This window comes from Panthera pardus, unplaced genomic scaffold (assembly GCF_024362965.1).
Source record: "Panthera pardus isolate Hobbes unplaced genomic scaffold, ASM2436296v1 HiC_scaffold_6, whole genome shotgun sequence".
NCBI lineage: Eukaryota > Metazoa > Chordata > Mammalia > Carnivora > Felidae > Panthera > Panthera pardus.
In genome coordinates, this window is record NW_026526991.1 from 84,116,221 (window position 1) to 84,130,397 (window position 14,177).

Here is a 14,177-nt window from a genome sequence, read left to right on the forward strand (position 1 = left end):
TCTCTTATTCAGCTAGATTGCTTTCTATTACTCTGTCCTCCAGGTCACTAATTCATTCTTCTGCTTCCTTTAGTGAGTCTCTTATTTATCTTATCTTATTTATTTATTTATTTATTTATTTATTTATTTATTTATTTTAGTAGGCTCCATGCCCAGCATGGAGCGTGAACTCACAATGCCTCCATTGCAAGTCGCATGCTCTATGGATTGAACCAGCCAGGTGCCCCTCATCTAATGTATTTTTTAATTTCAGTTATTGAGTTCTTCATCTCTGATTGTATCTTTTTCAAGTTTTCTTTGTTAAGGGTGTCACTGAGGTCCTCTACTCTTTTCTCAAGTCCATTGAGTATCCTTATGATTATTACTTTACATTTTCTATCAGGCGTATTGCTTTCTCTGTTTTGTGTAGGTCTCTTGCTGTGATCTTGTCCTGTTCTTTCATTTGGGACATATTCTTCTGTTTCATCATTTTGTCTAACTCTCTGTATCTGTTTCTATGTGTTAGGAAAGTTAGCTATGTCTCTTGCTCTTTAAAGTAGTGGCCTTATTAAGAAGACATCCTGCTGTGTTCTGCAATATAGTGTCCCCTATTTACCAGACACTGGGGCTTCATTGATGTTTCCTATGTGTGTTACTTGCACCCTTCTCTTGTGACTGAGCCACTCTTGACTTAGTTCAGTTGTCTGCAGTGGCTCTCTTTGCTTGTTGTGGACAGGGTTTGGTCCCTGCATTGTTAGTAGGCCAATGTGGGGTTGCCTAGGGCTTAAACTGAGCCAGACCAAGCATTTGCCCAAGATGCAATGGCACCTCCTGCAAGAGAACATGGGGGTGGAGCATGTGGTGCCAGCAAGAGGTATACTGGTGTGAAGAGATCTGCAGCTCTGGGAACTGAGGCAGGCTGTTTGGAGGGGGCAGATCCACAAAAGTGAATAGTGGTGGGACACACAGAGTTAGCAAGGTTTGTATGGGTCTGCTGTGGTAGGGAGCTGAGGTCTGGATGGAAGGGGGAACACAGGAGAACACAGGAGCAAGGCTCACCGTTAGCAAATTAGGTGGTGAGTGTTGGCATAGTGGTGGTACCTGCAGGTGTCTGTGTGTTTATGCTGGAGGGTGGACGAGGTATGTAGCATCCCCCAGCTCCTTTGTCCCTGGAAGTGTCTCCCAGTGATCCTTGCCCCTCCAGCATATGCTCTGAGATTAACAAATCTCCATCCATATGCCCCAGGTATCTTTCAAACTGCTGCTTCTATGCTGTATCTCCCTGGGGGTAACTTCTTGTGTTATCTCTTCAAATTGGGGACTCAGTTTCCTCTTCCTCTCCTTCATGTCCCATGAACCTGCTGATTTTTAAAGTGCCACGTTTTAAGCCTCACTAATTGTAAGAACTCAATGAATTTGGCGTCTTGGTTTTCAAAGCCAAATGTTATGGGGATTCATCTTCCCTGTGTGGGCTCCCTGGTATGACTCTGTTTTTCTCTCCTCTTCATGCCCCAGTGTCCTTTCCTCCTGTGGACAGTTCTGTGGGACCATTTAGCTTCTTTTAGCTTTAGCTTCTGACCACATTGTTGCCCTTTCTACTCTCTTCCCTGTGGCCCCTTCTCTACATTTAGTTGTGGAGTTTGTTCTGTCAGTCTTCAGGTCATTTTCTGGGTTATTTACACTGATGTGAGTGCTATCTAGTTGCATCCCTGGGAGAGGTGAGGTTAGAATTTTTCTGCTCTTCCATCTTCCTTGGAAGTTTTGTTTTTGTTTGTTTGTTTGTTTTTAATTGCAAACCTAAGACACAAATCACCAGTTCTGACTACTTTTATAAACTCAAACCGTAACCTGACCGAAATCCCTAGTTTCTCCCATTGCTTAGTATGTTCAACTCCCTTCATTTATTATTTTACATTTTACATTATTATATTTTACATTTTACATTTATTTTCATAGTCTGGTTATTTTTGTTTGGCTCTTTAATCATTACTTAATGAAGAGATTAGGTTGTACAGAAAGGGAAGCGTATCCTCATCACCTTCACTATATCCTTCATAGTACTGAGAAACCTGTATCAAGTATGTACGCAGTAAATATTTGTTTTCATTTGCTTTTTTTATACTTCTGATTGTGGGTTGTGTCTTGAAAGACTATCCATAGAGAATTAGCAGGGGAGACATGATTTCCCATTTCCTGGGCTTTGTTGGTGAATCTAAGATTGAGGTTGGGGCTGGGGGTCTGATCTAGGTGATTTGTAGATGGGGAAAATATGCTCCTGGCTGCAATAGGAATATACACCAGCAGAGAAAACACCTTCCTGGGCTCCTAAGAAATCATTCATCTTTCCTTCCCATTGATCTTATTTTCATACAAAGTTGAGGCAGCATGGTGAGACTAGAATTTTCTTTGGAAAATCCATTAAAAAAACAAACTTAGGACTGGGCAAGGAGAGTTTTCTAAATTGTTTCAATTATTTGCAATGTCCAAGTGCCAAATGGGGGCTTTATTTATCTTAAATGAAGAAAATTAGCTATTTAGCAAGTTCACTCTTCGACCCACAAATCTTACTTATTTCCTTTTGAAATAATTACAGATTTCGGTTGGTATAATAGGAATGTTTTGTGTATGGATTTACTGTCAATGAAATACAGAAGAGCTATTTTCCAAGTAAGGTGAAATTTAATGCCAGAATTTCAGTATTTAAATGTCTTAGAGATTAGACTGTAATGATAAAGATGATGTATGATATGCATATAGTATATGTGTATATAGTACTGTATATATAATTACAGAGAGAGAACCTATCTGGCAAGTGATAATAGTGAACTCCTTAAATGTTACAATAAAATGAAACAGCATAGTTAGATTAATGCAATGTTTCTTGAATCCTTGCTATAGACTATTCAAAAAGGAAGCACATAGTTGAAATACCTCTTCATGAGAATCACGGAAGGACCCTCAACATTATTTGATTCTCCCACCAGAAGTGGCTTGAACAGAGCCTTGTATAACTATGTGAACTGCCTGAATTATTTTATCTTTTAATGGGTTTATTATAGCAACCTGGTCAAGGTTCAAGATCACTCACTCTTTTCTTCTGGTGGAACATAATTTGGCCACTCATAAACTGTAGCATTGGACTGCAGCCTAAAGGCTAAAAAGCCTATATCTTTCAACAAACCTAAGACAGTAACTATTCCCTCTATATTTACAGATTATTTTTTTCTTTGCAAAAGTAATAACACTCAGTAAACAAGAAAGTGCTGCTAGCATTTTGGAGTTTTCAACTAATTCCTCAGCAAAGACAATTTACTGTACCCTGGTTGTATTTAGTATAAAAATAAGAGGAACTTCCTAGAGACAGAAGTGATTTTTCTAGTTGGTTACCTACAAGGAGATGTATTGATTTCTATTGGTAGTACTCGTTTCTGCCTACAGATGTATGTTGTGTCCAGGGGTTCAGAAAACAGGGCTTTTAATTCTTTGTAAGTAGTAGCATCCTATGAAAGGTATTTTGTTGTTGTTTTAACTGCAACTACAAAAAATATTGCACACATCAGTTTAAAATGAATTGACCTTTTGTTTCAAAGAGGGCGGTGTGTTGCTTGTTATAGAGTGACTCCATTTGCCCATGCAAATAAGCACAAAGCCAGGATATTATCAGGCAATGGCAAAATTAAGAGGTAGGTCAGATTTAATGGAAACATCTGTCATTAACCCTTTTACAGAAACTGCCTCGGGGAATCCTTGCAGATAAAAGCTATGCTAAGCTATCTTACCTTGCTTTGCAGAGCTGCAAAGGGATGGCAGTCCTAATGTACAAATTCTGTTCAGAGGATTTACTTTAAAGAATGCCGCATTTTAGAATTTGGGAGAAAAAAAGGCTTATTTTGTATATTTTCCTCTTTACAAAAAAAGTAAAAGACTATGGAACAATTAAGGCTGTTGCTAATTTTTAGATTTTCCACCAGCAGACTTCTTCCCTGATGGTTACATTATGCCATTCCAAGAGTGTCATCTTATTAATACCTCAAATCACAAATAATATATTTAGGTACTATTTCCTGAATTAGGAACAAAATTAGAAGTAGAAATTAGAAAAAAATAGAAACAAAATTAGGAAAACAATGGTATCCATAGCTGCAGATGATAATATATCTTTGCCTATTTTATGCAGTGGTAATAAAAACTTGATTTTCTTAACTGAACATTTATTGAAGGTAATTCAACTTAACAAAAATTTAACAGTCACTTGGATGTCATTTATTTATATTTCTCTAAATTATCGGTTACTAATAACAGAAACATATGAGTCAGTTGGTTTGCATTTGCGATGAAATTGAAACCACAATTTAAGATTACGAGTCATACAATAAACTGCATTTGAAAATAGTTTTTTTAACTTATATAAAGTGAACACAAGTGTTAATAATATCTATTTCCTAGTTAGTAAAGAGAGGGGAGGAAAATCCCTGAATATCTTCACAGGAAAAAAAACTAAATAAAAAACAATGCTTCTGGTGCTTTTCATTATGTTTATTCACAATACAATTGCCCTTAACATTATTTCATTCCATTTTTCTCTTATATTTTTATTTTCACATTTGCCTTCATTGTGATATTTTATTAATTCCTTCTTAATTCTATCTTTGTGTTTTTTCTTCCTTAATTCTCTTTGTCTTCACACCATCCTATCATCAGTGTAGCTGGGCTTTTACTTTCTTTTTTACCTCTTTGAAAATAGGATGTACCAATTACATTGTACCCCTCTTTTGATGATTTCTTCTAAATAAGATTTCAAGCTTATCTAACTAAAACAAAGAAACAAACAAACAAAAACCATTGTAAGATGAACAGAGTGGACGTGTACTTTCCCTTTTGGGGGACTTTTTATACAATGTGTGACTTCATTCCCTTGAGTAGGAGGGACCCACAAATGTTTGTGCAAGCAGTTGAATGATGAACCATTTTAATCTGCACCCAACCTTCCCAAACCATGGGGTTGAATTGAGTTGAACTTTTCTGAATATTACTTTGGGTAGATTAAGGACATGAAAGAGAATTAGAGCAACCATGGATGATGAGAACAGAAGGCAAGCTGAGGGCCAAACACAAGCTAGCTGCCTGCCCCCCCTTCCCCCAGCTCCACCAGGTAGAATGTGTGTGATTTTCCTCAAGCACACATGGCTGCCAAGAACAAGGAAAAGGAAAGAAAACAAATGGTTAACTGATAGAGATCACAGTCATGCAGGACATGAGTCTCCATCTGTTTATAAATACCAATAGCCTAATCTCCAGAAACCTATAGACTCAGTTTCCTAGAGCCCCTAGTATCACCCTTCCCTCCATAGTGATGTGGGGGAACAAAGACAAGAAGGAAATGGCAGGTAAAATTAAATTTCCTTATGACCTACAGCCCATTGCAGCTCTTTCTGACCATGGATCCTGTCCCTTTGCTTTAATAAAATCCCCTTTTTGCACCAAAGATGTTTTCAAGAATTCTTTGTTGGCTGTCAGCTCCTAACTCCGCCCCCCTCCATCACTCCAAAACCTCATCATTGGATATATATCTGCTTTTTAAAAATACAATATTAATTTTTAATGTTAAGCATTAGTATGTTTGAGAACTGTTTTTGAACCACAAAACCAGCCAAGTAATGTCAAGTTTCAACTGTAGAATTAAATGGACTTGAAAGCATCTTATGCTGTTTCAGAATTCATCTATTACTTTTATATTAGTCAAGAGTTAGCAATTTATTTCAAAATGTAAATCATGTCTGTTGCTTTCTGTGCATGCATGCGTGTGGATCCATATCAGTGGGTCCATCCCTTTTGGACTGTGTGCCCCTCAAAGCCTTTTTGCACTGACCATTTTGTACAGCATTTATTTCAACAATGTGTACAATTAGTCATCTGATTAGTTGTTGTTGTTGTTGTTGTTTTTATGACAAATGCTTTTAGTGGGCACTTGTATGCTAATGCTTGAATTTTGTGTGTAAATCTAAATGTACAGGAGGGCTTGGCCAAGAACAGTTTCAAAACAGTTGCAGCACATCTGACCCTAGACCTGATTAAAGATCAAGAACATTCAATGCTATCTTATTCCAAATCATAGTGCTGTAGGCTCTTGGTCCCAGAGGCAAGTGTGACCTGCTTAGTCAATTGGTAAGTAACACAGATTTTGTGGAGTATGTGTTACTTTCAAACAGCAACCAGAAACATGGTATTTACCAATAAGATTTTCTTTTTATTCAGCCATGGCCATGGTATGTCCTAGATGTCATTGCATTTTGTTGTTGTTTCCTCATTTATAATATTGTTCGCATTTAATAGTTGGACAAGATGTTTCAGGGATGTTGAAATTTGGCTGAAATGTCTATTTTGAAGGAAATTTTACTTTTTAATTTTTATTAGGTTTTAATGATTCTCTTCTAAGAACCTTTTGGTGATTAAATAAATGTTCAAAGCAAGACCTGTGAGTTAATAAACATCTTGTTTCTAGTTCACAGGGGGAAACACTATGCATTGAAAAGAGGGTATATGCCATCCAGGATGGTTAAGATTTCTCTTTGATCTTTGCAATTTCTTTGTTACAAAGAAAGCTGTGAAAATCCCTCTGTGGTTTATAATTTGAGGCAAGACAATGATTTTTCTTTTTCCACATCCTGTGAACAGTTGACTTGTACCTTAAAGACCCCTATCAGTTAGCTGCACTGTTGGCAACCCTTGCCACATTGTATCTCTCTTTGATAATCAGGACATGAATCCTTAGTTTCAATCAATAGGTGCCTCTTTCTTGAAGGAGTTATCTGAAGTAGAAGAAGCAGTTTTCCTGACCGATGGGCCTACTGGGCCTAAATCTAGATTCTTAGGATGAAACATTCTATTGCTGATTTTTCCCCCCAAACCAAAGAAGTTCATTGTTATGCTGACATGACATTTCAGAATGGTCTACTGGAATTCTCTTTTTACGTTCATTTTTTGAAAATTTCAATTTATTGAATTGCTTTTTGAATATCATTATATGGTTCAGAATTCAGAAAGTATAAAAATGTGCACAACAAAAATTTTTTCCTATTCTTGCTCTCCGTTTACCCAGTTGCCACTCCCCTCACTCCTCAAAAGTAACGGTTCTAATTGGAAATGTGTATGTTCTTCTGGACTTTCTTTACTTGCTGATGCTTTTTTAATAGGTCATACCTATTCTCAGTCTCCCAATTTATACATGTCCTTGTTCACTTGACGTTCATAAAGTGTCTTACTATGAAGTGACATTTAACAATGTGCATGTTGAATCTGGGTACTTTTTGCTTGGCTTTGCATTCATCTTTCCACTTATGTTTTGAAGAGACATTTCATATTTTCTTTGCTCTAATTCTGGTTGCCAGGATGGCTGAATGCCATTCCTGGAAGGGGTGTGCGTTAGAGTTGGCACAGACAGAACCACTGGCACAGGAAAAGGAAACCATTCCTGTGTCAAGGAGATTTATCTATTCATTATTTTAAAAATTATTATTGTTACCATCACTGACCATTCATTGTGTGTGACCCGTGGCTTGGGTACCATTTTAAACAAAGAACAAGGCATGTTCTCAACTGAGCGTGTTGGGGCTCTATCTGTGGTCAGATTATGATTTTGGTGGCCAGACCTTTCCTTTACCAATAAGTAGCAAATAGTCCAATATTATTGTTTTCAAACTGTCCTCCAAGGAAGGCAGTAGTTTTTTTGTAGATGATCCGAAAGCCATTTAGTAAAGGGAGGAGAAAAGAACATAACCATACTACTTTTAGCCCTTTTCTAAGTCTTATCCTTGTAAGATTTCTATTGAAGAAATATTGCGACAGTTAAAAAAAAAAAAAAAAAAAAAAGTTTGAAATCCACTGCTGTAGAAGAGTAAATGCCCTAGCTGGAGTTACAGAAATCATGTTCTTTAGTCTGGCTGTGGCTCATTTTAGATTCCATGTTGCATGGGGTGCAACAATCTGATGAGAACAAGTTGTACCCCACTTTGCAAAACTGATATGATTTTGGAAAAGTTGAATGTAAATGTGTGTTATCTAATTGACTTACCCTTTTCATGCACTAGAGAAAAATCACTGTTTAGAGGGTTTCGGTGGGCAGTTTTTTGTAAAGGATTTCTTTATGAATGAATAATGTCCTATGTTATGTTGTCTGGGTTTGAGCATTTTATTTATAATTTCTTTAAGGGAAGAGCATGTATCCAATAAGAGAGAGTATGGTAGCATTGACTTCTTAAAATACTTGAAAGGTGTAACATTAAGGGATACAATTATCAGAGGGAAGAAAAGAAGCAACAAAGGATTGGAAGGAGTTTTACTTACAAGTAATGTGTAAAAGTGGTTTCTGAATTTTGCTGGAGTACAGGAGGAGAATGTAGCAGCTAGAAGAAGTGAACTGGCAGTAATTTGAAGATGAGAGAATGGAGAAGATGATCTAGTTTAGTGAAGAGTTTTTACTGAGAGATTAATGTCTGTAATGAGGATTTTGAAAGCACCTATATCATTTTCTTTATGATGTTTTGACTTTAGTATTTGTTTACAAATTAGGGAAAGTAAGCTATCTTAAAATTAATAGGATTAAAACATTAAAGTTGTTACTTCACATTTGGAAGTCAGTCCAGTTCATTTATGTAGCATCTGGTTAGAGTTTATATGTTAAAATATGACTGTATAAACAATGTTTCACATGTCATCAGCATTGAATAAATGATCATTGAATCCTCCTAAATGACATTCACATGTATCCCAATAATTCTAACGGCACTAGCTGCCTTACCATTAAATAGGTTTCACAGTGGTTAAAAATCAAGATAGGAACTTCACATTTTGTGTGTAAATGAGTAAGTTATTTACAGATGTCAGTAACATATTTAAGAAAACTGAACAAGGGCAATAGCAGAAAAGACATTAGTTAACATTGGAAACTATTGTTTCAATTAGCTAGGTAATATTAAACATATTGAAGGTGATAGAGGCAGAGATTGTTCATGTTGCAATGTTTCTTAAATTCTATTTAAACTGTAATAAATTGAAAGTCATGCATAGATTCTTTGCTTAATGCAGTCTTCTGTTTACTTTGTTTTATTCATAGTTTCTATCATGTCTTTTTAAGTTTGAACTACATTCTTTGGGTCAGGCCCAAAGGAAAGGCCACAAACAGTAAGCTTCTAGGGGTGCTTCACATTGAAGAGCAGGTTGAGGAAGAAGAGGCAGAAAAAGGCTGAGAGAGGCCAAGAAGTGGGGAGAGTCAAGCAAGAAAGATGAGGGTGGCAAAGAGCTGAGGAGGTTGTGTGCGACAGTCTTACCTGCTAAAGAGTGGTTAAAGAGCATGAGGACAGAAAACAGGCCAGTGGATATTGGAAATTCAGTGGCTATTGGTAACCGTTGCGTAAACAGCTTCTCTAAAAAGGTAGGAGCCGAGCATGTGCAGCGGGTTGAAAAGGATACAGGAGATGAGTGAGAAGAGGCACTAAACTTGGCCTGGCTTGCAGGCAATGTGGTTGTTGGTGAAAAAAGAAAAGGAAGTGAGAAATAAGAGAAGTTGGGTCAACAAAAGATAGTATGACTACTTTACCACTTTGTGTTTTATAGCTATTTGTGACAAATAAACTCCCTTTGAAGGCATTTTTTTTTTCTCTCTTTTCCTAAGTTACGTTAAAGGAATCTGGAATGGTTGGCACTGTTTTCCAAAGAGTTTTTTAACAATTTGCTTGTGGTTTTTCACTTTTTGTCTACTATTTTAACTATAAAAAATTGCTTAAATGGATATTTTTGTCTTCAACCAGGCGTTCATCCTCACCATGAGCACCGTATAGTAATGGGGCATTATTCTTTAATTTACTCCTGAGATCTACTTGCTAGAATTTTCCTTCCTTATTCTGAAGTTAGCTTGGGCTATAATTTTGTGTGTCAGGGAAGGTGTGTACCATATATGGCTTTGGTTGTGACTTGGTGTCAGGGTTTTGCTAACCTTGCAAAAGAATTGTGAGTCTTTTAATCATTTTAATGTTTTTGGGGTGCTTAAATAAGAAAAAAAATTCTCATTCAACTTAGTTTTGTTAGAACCCATATAAAATTACTTGAATCAGAAAGAAAAAAAACCCAACTACCTGTGTCTGGCATTTTTAAGAGATGGATCTTCGATAGTCTTTTCAATTTCTTCTATGGCCATTGGCATATTTAAGCTTTCTATATCTTCTGTCATTTGGTAATATTAAAGAAATATTATTATTATATATTATTATTATTATTTAATATTACATATTAAAGAAAATGATTGTTAGGATGAGGGAAATGAGTATGTTTTAGTCTAAGGAGAAGGAACCTAGTGGATGAATAGGAATTTATGATAAAAATAGACCCAGGAATCATATAATTAAGGAGAAAAATTATTCTGGTAAAAAGAGTGGTGGAATTAAGAATATAACTGGAAGGACCAGAAAGAATCAGAGAACACCTATCCTTCAACTTGAGAGAAGGACGTAAGGAAGGGCAAAGATAGACCAAATTTAGAGGTGGAAGAAATTGATACTTAAAGGGGAAACAGAAGGAAACAAAAAGAAAAAAAAAAGATTTATTCATTTATTCTCTGCCAGGCATTGTGTAATGTCTTGTGTAGAAATAATCACACTTAATCTTCATATAACTCTAGAGAGCAGGCTTTATTCTCTCCATCTGTATCTCTGGCTAAGGACACAGACAGGTTCAGTAATTTGCCCAAAGTATCAAGTCTCAAAACTGTGAAACTTGTATTAGTATTTGTTCAGTATGATTACAGAGGTTTTTAGGCAAAATCTCAATCTTTGTTTTCTGTGATTGGACAGAATTGTCTACTAGTAGGCATGTATACTTGTATTTGTACAAATTTGCATGTAAGTACACAACTGAACATAGACCTTATGTGTATCTAAATATCCAAATATATTAGGTGTATATATATAATTCATGTAAGAAAATAATCTAAGGATTTAGTCTAGAAGGATCCCTCTCTAGGTGCTAATGATAATATCAATCATAATGGTAACGGCTTCATTTATTGAGCAACCACGTATTTGCTGACAATTTTCATTTCTTATATTTCTAGTTTCACTGTCATCATAGAGTAGAACTGTTATCACCATTTTTATGGATGAGCTGATTGAATCTTAGAGAATTTCAGAAACTTGCCCTGAGTCATTTTGGTATATTCCTGAGTAGGCATTCAAACCTAAGTTAAAGAACTGTACCTCTCTATACCAAGCATTACCTTTTGTGTGACATTCACTTATTAAGATTACCTAGGATGTGCTTTTCTTTTCATGGAAGCCACTCGGATGATTACAATTTACTTCTCAGATTTAACCCTGTGAATCTTCGATTCTTACAAGAGTTTTTGTTATGACTCTGCTTAGGTAGGTATTCTTTGCCTGTGATTGTCTATTTGAACAATCGAAATAAAATAAAACAGATTCTCATTTTCATTTTGCTAAAACGGCTAGCTCAGTCCTGTGCCCAGGGTATACACTCATCTAGTGTCTGTCAATGACACTTATGATTCTCTGGGGAATGCATGCCTACTCAAGAGGACTGAAGAAACTTTACACCTGCCTATTTGTACAACAATGAAAATCGTAGCATTTTTTAAAAATCCTGTGACCATAGGACTCGTGATTTTTCTACATGGCAGAAAATGATTGAATGTAGACTTTTGCAAATTCGCATTTCAAGACACGTCAAAGGCATTTATAATGATCATATATAGTCGCTTACTTATCCACTCCCATTTCTTTCTCCCTTTCACTTTTCTGCCTCTGCGCCCACAGCATGTGAAAGCATTGAAAGAAAATAAGAATCTTAAACTCATAAACATACCTGCTTACCATCTGGCAGGCATCCCAGCAGTCTGGTGATCTCCTTAGTTATCCAGCAGATAGTAGAAAAACAAGAGTCCTGTGAAGATTTCACATGTTGCCATATCCCTGCCAGATGGTGATTTGTAAAACATGGACAAATTGCACTGGCTCCACTTCCCTCCGACAATCACAACAGAAACACTATAGCAATGGTGTTTAATTTGAAAGCAACTTCAACTGAGTAACTTTTAAGGTATTAACATCTGAAGATTATTAGGACAAAATGTGTCATTATCTCCAGAGAGCTGGTCCTTCACAGGCCTGCTAGTCTGTCCACTGATACTTCTAGGATTCTCCCTTTAAAAAAAAAATCTATGGAGGGTTGGGAAATGTCAACATCATGGGACACTTGATTACTACCTACTGATTCTTTGCCACAACATGATGTTTTTCTGTCATCTAATGATGGGCTGCAGGACTAAAAACTATATTGACAAATTTGACAATTGGGCAACCTACTTCACATTGGAACATGAAGAACCGAATCTGAGTAGAAGCAGGGAATTCTCCCCTCTAAGTGTTAATAAAACAGTAAGTACTTCTAAAATAATACTTTCCCACTGTTTTAGTTGTTCTCTGTGGTTGTCTACACAATACTCAAATCGTTGGTCAGTTTAGAGTAAAATGTCAAACAAGTGGTTTAGCAATGGGTAAATAAACTACCAGTGTGTGGTTCTAATGTTTTCCAGCAAGTTTTCCTCTCAAAGCATAGTTGGCCAAAGAGGGAGGTCTTTTCAACTCTAGCAATGATTCAGAAGTCCCCCTGGATCCAGGAGACCAAAGCTTTGCCACTATTTAGGGAAGATGATAGAAGACAAACAACTCTTCTTTCCTGTTTTGGTAGCTAGATTTGTTTAGTAGTTTGTTGACTAGGGAATATGCTGCCTATTTCATCTGATGATACGGATACAAAGGTGTTACATACCTCCATTTTTTTAGTGAGGGTTTTATTTAAAACAATTTTTTTAACATTTATTTCTGAGAGAGAGAGAGACAGAGACAGAGACAGAGTACAAGTGAGAGAGGAGCAGAGAAAGGGAGACACAGAATTCGAAGCAGGCTCCAGGCTCTGAGCTGTCAGTACAGAGCCTGATGTGGGACTCGAACCCACGAACCACCAGATTATGACCTGAGTCAGACACTTAACCGACTGAGCCACCCAGGTGCCCCTGGCGAGAGTTTTATTAAGATATATTTAAATAATAATCCCTTCATTTAAAGGGTTATTTTTAGCACATTTGTAGTTTTGTAAACATCACCATGATCAATTGTAGAACATTTTCATCATCTCAGAGAGAAATCCCATACTCATTAGCAGTCATTTCTCATATCTCCCCCAACATTTTCCCCCTTGCCTCACAGCCATAGATAACCACTAATCTACTTTCTGTCTCCATACGGTTGCCTATTCTGGACTTTTAAATCAAATGGAATAATACAATATATGGTCTTTTGTGACTGGCTTCTTTCATTTAGTTTGTTTTCAAGGTTCATCCATGTTGTGTGTCAAAACTTTATGTCTTTTCATTGCCAAATAATATTTCATTGTATGGATGTACCACAATGTATTTATCCAGTTATCAGTGGATAGATATCAGGGTTGTTTCCACTCTTTTATGAAAATGTGGCTATGAACATTTGGGTACAAATTTGTGTGTGTGTGTGTGTGTGTATTATATATAATATATGTATATATATATATATATATTATAATATATATATATATACAAGAGTGTATATATATATATATATATATATATATACACACACACAGAGAATGTGTATATATATATTATATATATATATATATACATATATATATAATATATATATATATTTCACCTGGGTATATACCTAAGAGTGGAATTTGCTGGCTCAGTTGGTAACTCTATTTTTAACCTTTTGAAGAATGAAGGGACTGTTTTTGTTTGCAACTCCTTATTTTGTATAAGTGAGATACATAATTGGACTCTAGATACACTAAATTTATGTAAACTAGAATTTTAATTGCTATTCCAGAATAATTAATGGATATGGATTTTAGAATTAGACACTTATAAGAGCATCTGCTTCGCTCAGTTGGTTGAGCATCTGACTCTTGATATTTGGCTCAGGTCATGTTCCCTGGGCTGTGGGATTGAGCCCTGTATCAGGCTCTGCCCTAAGCATGGAGCCTGCTTAAAATTCTCTCTCTCTCTCTCTCTCTCTGTTTTTCTCTGTCTCTTTCTCTGTGTCTCTCTGTGTTTCTCTCTTTTTCTCTCTGTCTCTCCCTCTGCCCCTCTCCCT

At 36.3% G+C, this 14,177-nt stretch overlaps 1 protein-coding gene and 1 long non-coding RNA gene across 10 annotated transcripts in view; one reads left to right on the forward strand and one right to left on the reverse strand.

The window, feature by feature from the left end:
* LOC109268853 (uncharacterized) overlaps positions 1–12,146 on the reverse strand; it is a 45,545-nt gene extending 33,399 nt beyond the window's left edge. Inside the window, exon 1 of the long non-coding RNA XR_002080830.2 lies at positions 11,851–12,146. This is a non-coding gene — a long non-coding RNA (uncharacterized LOC109268853). The remainder of the gene's footprint in view (positions 1–11,850) is intronic.
* Positions 1–14,177, forward strand: part of SOX5 (SRY-box transcription factor 5) — a 1,011,059-nt gene that overhangs the window by 493,992 nt on the left and 502,890 nt on the right. Inside the window, exon 1 of one of the 9 annotated variants that reach the window (XM_019452509.2) lies at positions 12,147–12,422. The exons of the other annotated variants lie outside the window; for them this stretch is intronic. The gene's annotated coding sequence lies outside the window, so the exon portion shown is untranslated. Of the gene's footprint in view, positions 1–12,146; positions 12,423–14,177 lie in introns of those variants that run through there. 9 annotated transcript variants of the gene reach the window in all.